The 14,522-nt window shown below is 44.0% G+C and overlaps 1 protein-coding gene across 2 annotated transcripts in view; it reads right to left on the bottom strand.

The window, feature by feature from the left end:
- Positions 1-14,522, bottom strand: part of LOC105490436 (transient receptor potential cation channel subfamily M member 7) — a 118,497-nt gene that overhangs the window by 103,836 nt on the left and 139 nt on the right. The gene's annotated exons all lie outside the window — the stretch shown is intronic.

Genomic DNA, 14,522 nt, shown 5'->3' with positions numbered 1-14,522 from the left:
GTAAGCTATGACCACGTCACTACACATCAGCCTGGGTGAGAGAACTGGTCTCGGAAAAAAAAAAAACTCCTATGGCCTACTAACATCATAGCCATCATAAGTTCATAGCTCAAGGACTACTTGGGTATTTGTTTTGATACTGGTGTAAACAAACCTGCACTGCCAGTTGCATAAAAGTATAGCATATACAATTGTGTACAGTACATAATACTTTGTAATGATAATAAATGACTATGTTACTGATTTATGTATTTACTAGACTATGCTTTTTATGGTTAGAGTGTACTCCTATTTTTGTTTTTTGTTTCTCTTTTTGAAACAGTCTCACTCTGTCACCCAGGCTGGAGTGCAGTGGCATGATCTTGGCTCACTGCAACCTCCGCCTCCCGGGTTCACACTATTCTCCTGCCTCAGCCTCCTGAGTATCTGGGACTACAGGCACCCACCACCACGCCCGGCTAATTTTTTGTATCTTTAGTAGAGACAGGGTTTTTCCATGTTGGTGAGGCTGGTCTCAAACTCCCAACCTCAGGTGATTCACCCGCCTCAGCCCCCCAAAGTGCTGGGATTACAGGCATGAGCTACTGTACCTGACCTAGACTGGGTCTTTTTAAAAAAAATATATTAACCACTGTCTTTTGTTTATTTTCAAGACAGGGCCTTGCTCTGTCACCCAGGCTGGATGGAGTGCAGTGGCACAATCAGCTCACTACAGCCTCAACCTTCTGGACTCAAGTGATGCTCCTGCCTCAGCCTCTCGAGTAGCTAGGAATACAGGCACATGCCACCATGCCTGGCTATTTTTTTTTTTTAGAAATGGGGTCTCACTATGTTGTCCAGGCTGGTCTCAAGCAATTATTCTACTTCAGTCTCCCAAGTAGCTGGGAATACAGGCATGGGCCACTGTGCCTTTTTTTTTTTTTTTTTTTTTTGGGATGGAGTTTCGCTCCTGTCTTCCAGTCTGGAGTGCAATGGTGCAATTTCAGCTCACTGCAACCTGTGCCTCCCGGGTTCGAGTGACTCTCTTGCCTCAGCCTCCTGAGTAGATGGAATTACAGACACCCACCCCATGTCCAGCTAATTTTTTTTTTTTTTTTTTTTTTTTGAGATGGAGTCTTGCTCTGTCGCCAAGTTGGAGTGCAGTGGCACAGCCTTGGTTCACTGCAACCTCTGCCTCTCGGGTTCAAGTGATTCCCCTGCCTCAGCCTCTCGAGTAGCTGGGACGACAGGCGCACACCCCCACACCCAGCTAATTTTTTGTATTTTAGTAGAGACAGGGTTTCACCATGTTGGCCAGGCTGGTCTCAGTCTCCTGACTTTGTGATCTGCCCACCTCAGCCTCCCAAAGTGCTGGGATTATAGGCGTGAGCCACCCTGCCCAGCCACCCAGCTAATTTTTGTATTTTTAGTAGAGATGGGGTTTCACCATGTTGGTCAGGCTTTTCTTGAACTCCTGACCTCAGGTGATCCACCTGCCTCCGCTTCCCAAAGTGTTGGGATTACAGGCATGAGCCATGGCGCCCAGCCAGTGCCTGGTTTCTAATAAATTTTTGGTGTCACAATTTATATGTTTTTGTATTATGTATCTGTTAACAAATTATTCTTGCTATTATTATTTTTAATGGTTTTTATCTTTTAACCTTCATACTAAAAATACAAATGATTTTCATACCACCATTATGGCATTAGAGTATTCTAAATTAACTGTACTTACATTTACCAATAAGTTTTATACTTTTCATATTCTTTTTGTTACTAATTAGCAACCCTGTCTTTCAGCTTGAAGAAATTCTGTTAGCGTTTCTTGTAACACAGGTCTAGTGGTATAAACTCTGAGTTTTGGTTTGGGAAAATCTTCATCTCTCCTTCCTTTCTGAAGGACAGCTGTGCCAGGTACAGTATTCTTGGTTGATGGGTTTGTTTTTTTTTTCCCTTCAATACTTTGAATATATCGTCCCCTCTACTACATCTCATAGTAGTTTTGGGTTTTTCCAAGAGCTGGAAACCAGAGTTGTTTCTCATTGGCAAATCCACCCAAAACTTTAGCAAACAATTTGCTAAAAGTCACTTAAATTGTGTCACTCCTATACGCACAGATTTTTACTAAATTTTATGTCTATAGGGACATACAATGACATTAGCATGTTTCAAGAAAATCTCCTGGCCAGGCACAGTGGCTCATGTCTGTAATCCTAACACTTTGGGAAGCCGAGGCAGGTAGATTACCTGAGGTCAGGAATTTGAGACCAGCCTGGCCAACATGCTGAAACCCTGTCTCTACTAAAAATACAAAAATTAGCTGGGCATGGTGGCAGGTGCCTGTAATCGCAGCTACTCAGAAGGCTGAGGCAGGAGAATCGACTGAACCCAGGACACAGAGGTTGCAGTGAGTCAAGATTACGCCATTGCACTCTAGCCTAGGCGACAAAAGCAAAACTCCATTTCAAAAAAAAAAAAAGAAAATTTCCTATAGCTTTCCAAAGTACCTCATTCACCAATTTCGTTTATTTCAAAAACTTACTACCTTTCATTCTGTTTATGTAACAGACAAATGTAAGTATATTCTTCCCACACATAGCATTCTCATCATTTACAGCCTTCACTTGTTACACAGGAATTGGCTTCACAAACCCAACATTCACATACCCCAACTGAAAGCTGTAAATATGACCTAATGATAAAAAAAAGTTTTTACAGTTTTTGAAATTCTAAGTTTCTGCTCTGCCATCAGTCACCCAATCAAATATGCCCTAGTTATAAATACATACAAAAATTCCTAGTTTTTTACACTTTGCTGTTTGTTCTACTGCTAGGCTGCACTACCAAATTTTACCAAGAGGTGGCAAACTACAAACACAAATCTGAAAATTCCTACATTTGTATGTTCCAAGTAATGTAAAAAGGAACTATATCCGCAGAATGCTAGCAGAGAAGGGAATCTTAAAGATCAGTTGGTGATCTTCAGTAGTTAAACAGTACAGATTCTGGAATTAGACTGATCTAAGATCCCAGCTCTGCTGTTTACTATGTGTGCAACCTTGTTCAAGTTTCAGAACCTCTTTTTGCTTCCTTACCTGTAAAACAGGGTAACAACAGTACTTACCTCACAATGTTGCTCTGATGATTAAATAAAATGATCCATGTAAGTTGTTTTAGCACAATGCATGCCACATAGTCAAATTTCAACTATGATGGTGATCACTTCAAAATTCCTTGAATTATAAATTTTTATACCAGTCTACCAGCAATAAGGGACACGTATTACAAGTAAACCTAAGCACATCTCAATCTCTAAACAAATCACTACCAGCATATCCTTCCTGCCTAGATGCTGCTAGCAAAAATTTGGGGAAAAAATTAAAGATTCCTAAAAAATTCTGCTATTAAGGTAACATGTGGAAATCAAAGTTTTTTTTAACAAATAAATACATTCTATGATTCTATATATTAAAATTAGAAAGAAGATACTAGCTATGGAGAAGTAGGTCCTATTAGGCTAACCATCCCACAGATAACCACCATAAACTCTGGACAAAAGATAAAAAAGAGGCCAGGCACAGTGGCTGACGCTGGTAATCCTAGCACTTTGGGAGGCCAAGATGGGAGGAATGCTTGAGGCCAGGAGTTTGAGACCAGCCTGGTCAACACAGCGAGACCTCATCTCTATCCGTTTAAAAAACATCTTTTTAAATAAAAAGATAAAAAAGACTTGAGGACCAAACGCAAGCAGAAACTAGATGGAGTCTACACTTAGAATAAAAGAATGGTATTGAGTGAGTTTCCCAATTTTTAAGGCTTTTTTGCCTGAAGACGGTCCCCATCCTATGCCTCGTGAACAGCTAAATACCAATAGAAATCCCACAGTCTTACTGACTTATAGAACCAGAATACCTACTCAGTGCAAGGTGAAAACAGCAGCTGGAAAGTGATGGGAAAGTTTCTCCAAGAGTCAAGAAAAGGAATCCTAAATACTTCATATTAACTCTACACAAGTCTCTCGCTGACCCATGAAGAACGTACACATGGGGCAGCAGCCCAGCTAACTAAAATAACTGAGTAGATATTCCTGCTGCCCATTGTAGGAGAGACAGTTTGGAGTTTGAGTACAATAACTGTTTTAGCTTGGGATGCCACAACAAACACCACACAGACTTGGTGGGATAACAACTGAAATAAATTTTCTCGGCCGGGCGCGGTGGCTCAAGCCTGTAATCCCAGCACTTTGGGAGGCTGAGACGGGCGGATCACGAGTTCAGGAGATCGAGACCATCCTGGCTAACACTGTGAAACCCCGTCTCTACTAAAATACAAAAAAAATTAGCCGGGCGAGGTGGCGGGCGCCTGTACTCCCAGCTACTCGGGAGGCTGAGGCAGGAGAATGGCGTGAACCCGGGAGGCGGGGCTTGCAGTGAGCTGAGATCCAGCCACTGCACTCCAGCCTGGGCAACAGAGCTAGACTCCGTCTCAAAAAATAAATAAATAAATAAAAATAAAAAAAAAAATAAATTTTCTCACAGTTCTGGAGATTGAAACTTCAAGATCAAGATTCCAGGAGGGCCAGTGTCTGATGAGGGCTCTCAGACAGCTGCCTCCTCACTGTGTCTTCACACAGTGAAGAGGGAGTGCATAAGCTCTCCGGTATCTCTTCTTCTCAGGACATAAATCCTATCAGACCCAGGGCCCCATCCTCATGATCTCATCTATCCCTGATTACCTCCATCTCCCAAAGTTCTCATCTCCAAATACCATCACACTGGAGATTAGGGCTTCAAGATATGAATTCTCGGGGAGTGAGGGAGATCACAGGCATTCATTACATAACAACAACAACACACAAACACACACAGAGCAAAGGATTAAAAGAGAACCCAGAGACCGGGCGTGGTGGCTCACACCCATAATCCCAGCACTTTGGGAGGCTGAGGCAGGCAGATCACGAGATCAGAAGTTTAAGACCAGCCTGACCAACATGGTGAAACCCTGTCTCTATTAAAAATACAAAAATCAGTCGGGCGTGGTGTCACGGGCCTGTAATCCCAGCTACTTGGGAGGCTAAGGCAGGAGAACTGCTTGAACCCACAAGGCAGAGGTTGCAGTGAGCTGAGATCATGCCATTGCACTCCAGCCTGGGCAACAGAACAAGACTTCGTATCAAAAAAAAAAAAAAAGGTAACCCAGAGCCTCTACTAAGTAACAATCCCAATGTCCAACATATACTCCAAAATGACTAGATATGGTAATAGACAGGAAAATGTGACCCATACTCAAAAGAACGGTAATCAAATTAAAAGAAATTGCCTACTAATAAAATTCATGTGCTCAAGAAAACAAAGTTAAATGACACGAAAGACCTAGAAATTGGCTGGGCACAGTGGCTCACACCTGTAATCCTAGCACTTTGGCTAAGGCAGGCATATCACGAGGTCAGGAGATCGAGACCAGTCTGACCAATATAGTGAAACCCCATCTCTACTAAAAAAAAAATACAAAAAATCAGCCAGGCGTGGTGCTGGGCGCCTGTAGTCCTAACTACTCGGGAGGCTGAGGCAGAACGGCGTGAACCCAGGAGGTGGAGTTTGCAGTGAGCCGAGATGTGCCACTGCACTCCAGCCTGGGCAACAGAGTGAGACTCCGTCTCAAAACAAACAAATAAACATAGAAATTCAGAGTTATGTGATAAATTTGTACATGGGTCAACATGCCTGCCAAGGATGACACAGACAATGACAAATAAGACTAGCCTAAAGCAAAATGTTGAAGCTGGCACTCTCTGACTTCCCCTATCAGAGTCCAATACATTTGACTTTCTGACACTCTTAGAACCTACTCTCAAGTTTCATTCATATATATATATATACGCACACGTAATTTTATTATGTCACAGAGTTCCACTCTTACTCTAAACTGGCTGCCAACTACTCAACTAATTATTAGATATTACTGGCATTTTAGATGCAAACCCTATGAGACAGATTTAAAGATACTATTGAAAAGCATCTATAATTCTGTAACAACTGGTAGAAAAGTTCTATATATTTAAAAACTTAATGCCAGGTGCAGTGGCTCATGCCTGTAATCCCAACACTTTGGGAGGCCAAGGCAGGAGGACCACTCAAGCCAAGGAGTTCAAGATCAACCTGGGCAACAGAGTGAGAAGCCCATCTCTGCAAAAACAAAAAAAAATTTTTTTTGAGATGAAGTCTCGCTCTGTCACCCAGGCTGGAGTGCAATGGTGCAACCTCAGCTTACTGTAACCTCCACCTCCTGGGTTCAAATGATTCTCCTGCCTCAGCCGCCCAAGTAGCTGGGACTACAGGTGCGTGCCACCACGCATGGCTAATTTTTCTATTTTTAGTAGAGATGGGGTTTCACCATGTTGGCGAGGATGGTCTCAATCTCTTGACCTGGTGATCTACCCACCTCGGCCTTCCAAAGTGCTGAGATTACAGGCGTGAACCACAGTACCCAGGCAAAAATTTTAACTAGCTAGGTTGGTGGTATGGGCCTGTCATTTTAGGTACTTGGGAGGCTGAAGTGGCAAGATCACTTGAGTGTAGAAGGTTGGGAATGCAGTTAAGCCATGATCATGCCACTGCACTCTGACATGGGCAAGAGGGCAAGACACTATCCAAAAAAAAAAGAAAACTTGGACATTCACACTGCAAGTAAGCCATATCAACCCATTATCTATTAGTGAGTAGGGTGTTGATACTTTTGTTGATACATTCACGATAGGTTTCTACAGGTTTTATTTTATATATATATATATATATTTTTTTTTTTTTTTTTTGAGACAGAGTCTTATTTTGTCGCCCAGGCTGGGGTGCAGTGGTGCAATCTGGAGTCACTGCAACCTCCATTTCCGGGTTCAACCAATTCTCATGCCTCAGTCTTGCAAGAAGCTGGGATTACAGGTGCACACCACCACGTCCAGCTGATTTTTATATTTTTAGTAGAGACAGGGTTATCCACGTTGGCCAGGCTGGTCTCAAACTCCTGGCCTCAAGCAATCCGCCTGCCTCAGCCTCCCAAAGTACTGGGATTACAGGCGAGAGTCACCATGCCCAGTCTTTTCCTGCTGTTTTTTTTTTTTTTTTTTTTTTGGAGACGGAGTCTCGCTCTGTCGCCCAGGCTGGAGTGCAGTGGCCGGATCTCAGCTCACTGCAAGCTCCGCCTCCTGGGTTTACGCCATTCTCCTGCCTCAGCCTCCCGAGTAGCTGGGAGTACAGGCGCCCGCCACCTCGCCCGGCTAGTTTCTTTGTATTTTTTAGTAGAGACGGGGTTTCACCGTGTTAGCCAGGATGGTCTCGATCTCCTGACCTCGTGATCCACCCGTCTCGGCCTCCCAAAGTGCTGGGATTACAGGCTTGAGCCACCGCGCCCGGCCTTCCTGCTGCTTTTAACAAAGAGTTACACCCATCCAGAAATCTATTTAGCTTAATGACTTTTCTAAACTACTAAGGATTGCCTCAGAGTATGTGTCTCTGCATTTGTCAAAATAAAATGCACGGCCAGGTGGTGGCTCACGCCCGTAATCCCAGCATTTTGGGAGGCCGAGGCAGGTGGATCACTTGAGGTCAGGAGTTCGAGGCCAGCCTGGCCAACATGGTGAAACCCCGTCTCTAATAAAAATATAAATATTAGCTGGGCATGGTGGCAGGTGCTTGTAATCCTAGCTACTTGGGAGGCTGAGAGAGGAGAGTCACTTGAACCCAGGAGACAGAGGCTGCAGGGAGCACCACTGCACTCCAGCCTGGGTGAAAGAGCAAGACTCCATCTCAAAAAATATAAAAATAAAAATAAAATAAAATGCCTACAGACTAATGTGTGTAATCCCAGTACTTTAGGAGGCCAAAGGTAGGTAGATCACTTGAGACCAGGAGTTCAAGACCAGCCTGAGCAACATGGCAAAACCCTGTCTCCACTAAAAACACAAATTTTTTTAAAATAAAAATAAAAACCCAAAAAGTAGCCCAATGTGGTGGTGCAACCTGTAACCTCAGCTACTTGGGAAGCTGCAGCAGGAGAACGGCTTGAACCCGGGAGGCGGAGATGCAGTGAGCCAAGATCGCGCCACTGAACTCTAGCCGAATTGACAGAGTGAGACACTCGTCTAAAAAAAAAAAAAAAACCGGCCAACTGAGTTGTAAATTATCTGTCCTGTCCTAAGGTTAATACACAGAAATTTGATAGTAAAGGAAATTCTATTAGATTTCATTATCATTTGAAGAAAATCAAGTACAGCAAACTTTTTAAGTTACAACTTTTTTAAAAAGAACCTTAACTTTTTAAACTTGACATAACATCTGTCATCTGAGGTCTTATAAATATACACGTCCCTGAATATCAAAGGCCTTCTCCAAGTTTCTATAGTTTGGCAGGTCAATACCTACTCTACCACTTTTAGTCTTGTGACCGTTGGCAAGTGATTTTTGATTCTCTGCTCTTTATACATAAATAATGGAGAAAACAGTATTGACTTCACAGAGTTTTCCTGAGGGATTAATATATGTAAAGTGCCGGGCAAGGTGGCTCACGCCTGTAATCCCAGCACTTTGGGAGGCCGAGGCGCGTGAATCACGAGGTCAGTTCGAGACCAGCCTGACCAACATGCTGAAACTCCGACTCTACTAAAAACACAAAAATTAGCTGGGCATGGTGGCACACGCCTGTAATCCCAGCTACTCAGGAGGCTGATACAGGAGAATCACTTGAACCCGGGAGGCGGAGGTTGCAATGAGCTGTGATCATGCCATGCACTTCAGCCTGGGTGACCGAGACTCTGTCTCAAAAAAAAAAAAACATATATATATATATGTGTATGTATATATATAAAGCATTCAGAGCAATGGCCACAACTAAATGCTGACACATGTTAGCTAATGCAAAAATGTGCCTAAAGCCTATTACATACTTCTCTTAGTCCAGAGTATCTTCTGGGTATTGGGTATGACAAATTAGACTAGGAAGACTATCAGTTCATATACTAAAGAGTAATGTATAGCCCTATCTTTCTAGTCTAATTATGTTTCTCCAGTGTCCTCCTAATAGTAATAGAATGCTTCTCAGGTAACTTTCCTCCTGTCATCTCCAGTGTACTACCAAACTGCCAGCAGAAAGCAGAAAACTAAGCCTGTTAAATTTCACTTTGCACATATTTTTCAATCAGTGAACTCTGTCTCAAGGTTGCTATATTATTGATGACTTAGCTCAAAAGCTTTCTGCTCACTTTCCACAAGGAGCTTGGTTTCCAAAGGTTAAGGTTTCCAGAAGTCTAGCCATTGGATAGTTAAGGTGTTACGTTATTGACATGTTTACACGATGGTAAGAGCGGTAAACAGCATTTCACAGACTTTAATCCTAATATTGCTAATCCTCAGTAACCCTAATATTGCTCCTTAGGTCAAGTACAGAAAAGATTATCATCTGCCTTTTACAGATTGAGAAGATAACAGTGATGCTCATAAAAGACTGTGACAGGCGGTGGCTCACACCTGTAATCCCAGCACTTTGGGAGGCCTATCATGGGTGGGCGGATGATGAGGTCAGGAGTTAGAGACGAGGCTGGCCAACATGGTGACACCCCATCTCTACTAAAAATACAAAAATTATTTAGGCATGGTGGCAGGCACCTGTAATCCCAGCTACTCGAGAGGGTGAGGCAGAAAAATCTCTTGAAACTGGAAGACAGAGATTGCTGTGAGCCGACATCACGCCACCGCACTCCAGCCTGAGTGAAAGAGCAAAACTCAGTCTCAAAAAAAAAAAACAAAAAGACCGTGACCTGGTAAAAATATGTCAAGACTCAAGTCTTGACTTACCAACTTCAAAAAACTGCTTACCTCCACACACCAAAATTCCTTTAACAGGGTTCTAAAATCTCTACATGGTCAGAAAACTAAATACACACTACCAGAAAAACAGGTTAAAAAAATCCAGAGCATGAGGTCAGGAGATAGAGACTAGCCTGGCCAACACAGTAAAACCCCATCTCTACTAAAAATATAAAAATTACCTGGGCATTGTGGTGCGCGCCTGTAATCCCAGCGACTTGGGAGGCTGAGGCGGGAGAATCGCTTGAACCCAGGAGGCGAAGGTTGCAGTGAGCCAAGATCGCACCATTGCACTCCAGCCTGGGTGACAAGAGCGAAACTCCGTCTCAAAAAAAAAAAAAAAAAAAATCCAGAGCAATTTCTAAATTCAAAATTAACTGCACCAAAAAGTCAACAAAATCTCTAAAAGAACTAACAATTTAAATTAGAACTAATCATATTTTTATAAAGTACAAGAGGTCCAATTCTCCAAGTCAAATACTGCATTCACATTCAACTAATCTAATAATTGCAAAAGCACCATCTAAAAGTGACACCCATCTTAAGTTCTTTTTATTGATTCACATAAATGACTCAGTTAAAAATCCCCATAGTCAGGCCGGGTGTGGTGGCTCACGCCTGTAATCCCAGCGCTTTGGGAGGCCGAGGCGAGCAGATCACAAGGTCAGGAGATCGAGGCCATCCTGGCTAACACGGTGAAACCCGTCACTACTAAAAATACAAAAAAATTAGCTGGGCATGGTGGCGGGCGCCTGTAGTTCCAGCTACTCCGGAGGCTGAGGAAGGAGAAGGGCGTGACCCCGGGAGGTGGAGTTTGCAGTGAGCTGAGATTCCCAGCTACTTGGGAGGCTGAGGCTGGAGAATGGCGTGAACCCAGGAGGTGGAGCTTGCAGTGAGCTGAGATTGCGCCACTGCACTCCAGCCTGGGAGACAGAGCTCCGTCTCAAAAAAAAAAAAAAAAAATCCCCATAGTCAAGTAATGTTTATGTCCTAAACTAACCTCAACCACTGAATTTTGCTTCACTGTACCAAACATTTTTTTTTTTTTTTTTGAGACAGGGTCTGGTTCTGTTACCCAGACTGTTGTGCAGTGACATGATCTCAGCTCACTGCAACCTCAAGCCATCCTCCCACCTCAGCCTCCCAAGTAGCTGGGACCACAGGTGCACATCACCATGCCCAGCTTTTTTTTTTTTTTGGTAGAGACTGGGTTTCACCATCTGTCCCAGGCTAGTCTTGTACTCCTGGGCTCAAGGGATCCACCCGCCTCAGTCTCTCAAAGTGCTAGGATTATAAGCATGAGCCACTGCACCCTGACCCAGGTACCAAACTTAAAGCAGACATTTAACAGGCAGTTACTAAAAAAAAAAAAACTGCAATTTACTTATATGTTGAAAGATTTCCCAAAAAGAAAGGAGAAAAGGAAACCCAGAATGAAATAATAGATCAATGACAAAACTAAATGGCTACTACAAAAACTATTACATGAGTAACTTATGGGGTACTTCACAACAGAGAGATCAGGCATCAGGCAACGCGAATCCACTGGTCAATCTTAACATTAAAAAAAAAAAAAAAAAAGAAGAAGCCGAGTGCAGTGGCTCACGCCTGTAATCCTAACACTTCGGGAGGCCAAAGTGGATGGATCGCCTGAGGTCAGGAGTTCAAGACCAGCCTGGCCAACATGGCAAACCCTGTCTCTACTAAAAATACAAAAATTAGCCGGGCATGGTGGCAGACGCCCCTAATCCCAGCTTCCAGAGGCTGGGGCAGCAGAATCGCTTGAATCAGGGAGGCAGAGGTTGCAGTAAGCCAGGCACTCCACTCTGGGCAACAAGAGTAAGACTCTGTCCTAAAACAAAACAAAACAAACAACAACAAAAAAAGAGCAAGACTCCATCTCAAAAAACAAAAAAAGACAGTATTTGCCTCTTAATGTAATGCAATAAAAAGTACATAGTACTATCTATGAATATTGTCAAAGCATGTAACTAGAATCCGATCAAGTCTCTCTTTTTTTTTTTTTGAAACAGAATCTCACCCAGGCTGGAGTGAATGGCACGATCTTGGCTCACTACAACCTCCGCCTCCAAGTTCAAGAGATTCTCCTGCCTCAGCCTGATGAGTAGCTGGGATTATAGGCGCCCATCACAATGCCCAGCTAATTTTTGTATTTTTAGTAGAGACGGGGTTTCACCATGTTGGCCAGGCTGGTTTTGAACTCCTGACCCCAAGTGATCCGTGATCAGCCTGTCGCCGCCTCCCAAAGTGTAGGGATTACCGCGCCCTGCCTGATCAAGTTCTTTTTTTTTTTTTTTTTTGAGACGGAGTCTCACTCTGTAACCCAGGCTGGAGTGCAGTGGCACCATCTCCGCTCACTGCAACCTCCACCTCCCAGGTTCAAGCTATTCTCCTGCCTTAGCCCCCTGAGTAGCTGGTATTACATGCGAGCGCCACCACGCCCGGCTACTGATCAAGTCTTTAGACTAACTACTAGTTCACAGGAAATAAAGAAAAGACCGGGCAAAATGGGACATACCTGTAATCCCAACACTTTGGGAGGCAAGGCAGGCGGATCACCAGAAGTCAGGAGTTCAAGACCACCCTGGCCAATATGGTGAAACCCCGTCTCCACTAAAAATACAAAAATTAGCCGGGTGTCGTGGCTCACACCTATAGTCCCAGCTACTTGGGAGGCTGAGGCAGAAGAATCACTTGAACCCAGGAGGCGGAGGTTGCAGTCAGCCGAGATCACTACACTGCACTCAGCCTGGGCAAAAGAGCGAGACTCCGTCTCAAACAAAAAGAAAAAAGAAAAAAAAATACAGAAAAAGAAACATGTTACACGACACTACAGGGATGCATTCAACAAAATCCAAACTGATGGAAATTCTACAGGGCAAATGATGGGGGTTTTTTTCCCAACAAATAAATGGCAAACGACACCCCCACACCCCAAGAGAGAAGGTACTAGAGACTGAAAGAGTTACCAACCAAATGCTATCTGCAGAATTATTTGTAACCTGATTCAAATAAATCAACTGACTAAAACAAGAGACAATCAGGGAAATATGCTGAATATTCAATATTAAGCAATTATTCATTTTTAGGTGTGATAATAATATTGTAGTTATGTTAAAAAGTCCTTGTCTTTTTAGACATAAACACAATAAAGTATCCATAAATGACATTTGTCTGGGATTTGCTTTAAAATCATTCCATTGAGGAAAAACAGGAGGAGTAATAGAAGAAATAAAATTCACATGGTTGAAGCTGTTGAAACTGGCCAATGGGTATATATAGTAGTTTATTCTACAATACATCTTCGCATGTTTGAAATCTCCCATGTTGGCCTGGCGTGGTGGTTCACACCTGTAATCCCAGCACTTTCGGAAGCTGAGGTGGGTGGATCACCTGAGGTCAGTTTTTAGAGACTAGCCTGCCAAACATGGTGAAACCCCGTCTCTACTAAAAATGTAAAAATTAGCCGGGCATGGTGGCTACAGTTCCAGCTACTCGGGAGCCTGAGGCAGGAGAATCGCTTGAACCCGGGAGGCAGAGGTTGCAGTGAGCAGAGATCGCGCCACTGCACTCCAGCCTGGGTGACGGAGTGAGACCCTGTCTCAAAACAAACAAACAAACAAAAAGAATAAGGTGGAAAATAGTGGAAGGCACATTATCTATTCAAAGTATTACTACACTTGTGGTATAAGTAAAACTCTTATTTCAGTGTTGTATGGCACTTGAATAGCGTCCAGTGAAAAGCAAACTTGCCGGACTCCAGCAGAGAGAGAGTTGTTTGCACAAAGCCTATTATATTCAAGTACTGATCAAAAATACCTACTCCGCTCTTCATGTCCCTGATGTAAATGACTTTCTTTTTAAGAAATCTTCAAAACTGGTTCCTGAGATCCAAAAATAAAAAGCTCTATCGGAAGCTGCAATGCACCGCCTCCCTCTCTCCATTCCGCACCTTTTGGGTTAAAACACGATCAGCCGTTCTCTGGGGCAACGGATGAGGTAGTTCGACTTAAATCCTGACTGACAGTACATCGTCTTGGTCCCCACAGAAGTCTCCCCCCACCCACCAAAATCCTTAATTCTTGCTAAAGAAAAAAGATCTACTATCAATATTGTCAAATCCCTCCGTTTTGGCTCCAAAAAGGAAATGTACCTGTAGAGTAACCGCTGCACAGCAAACAAGGCACTGCGTGTCCTCTACCCCTTTTGCACCCTTCCAGCCCTCCCTCCCTTTTTCCATGCAGAACTTGAGCAGAGCATTTGGCTCCCTTATCTGCCAACAACTGGCGCCAGGAGGACCGTGCTCCCAGGAGATGCGGGGCTTGAAGGCTGAGCGCTGCGTCGGGCGCGCTGCGGCCGCTCAGTTCAGCCCAGCCAAGTAGTCCCCGGCTCGCGCCTCTACCGCCTCGAGAGGCCCTCGCTGGTAGCCGAGTCTCTGCTCAGGGGATTCCCGAGAAGAGATGTCGCGTCGGACTTGCTACTTGCTCCCGCCCCTCACCCCCGAACGAACTGCACACCCGTCCCGCGACCCGTTCCGACAAATCCGGAAGCCTCAAGGCAATTTGGGGGTACTTCGCCGCATGGAACGCAGCTCCCTACAAACTTGCCTGCCAAGTCTCTCCTTTACCGCCCGCAACCCCAGGACCATTCCCCGCCCGGGCCTGCCTG

Source organism: Macaca nemestrina, chromosome 7 (assembly GCF_043159975.1).
Source record: "Macaca nemestrina isolate mMacNem1 chromosome 7, mMacNem.hap1, whole genome shotgun sequence".
In the NCBI taxonomy this organism is placed as follows: domain Eukaryota; kingdom Metazoa; phylum Chordata; class Mammalia; order Primates; family Cercopithecidae; genus Macaca; species Macaca nemestrina.
Note: the sequence above shows the minus strand (reverse complement) of the source record. Positions and strands in the feature narration are given on the sequence as shown.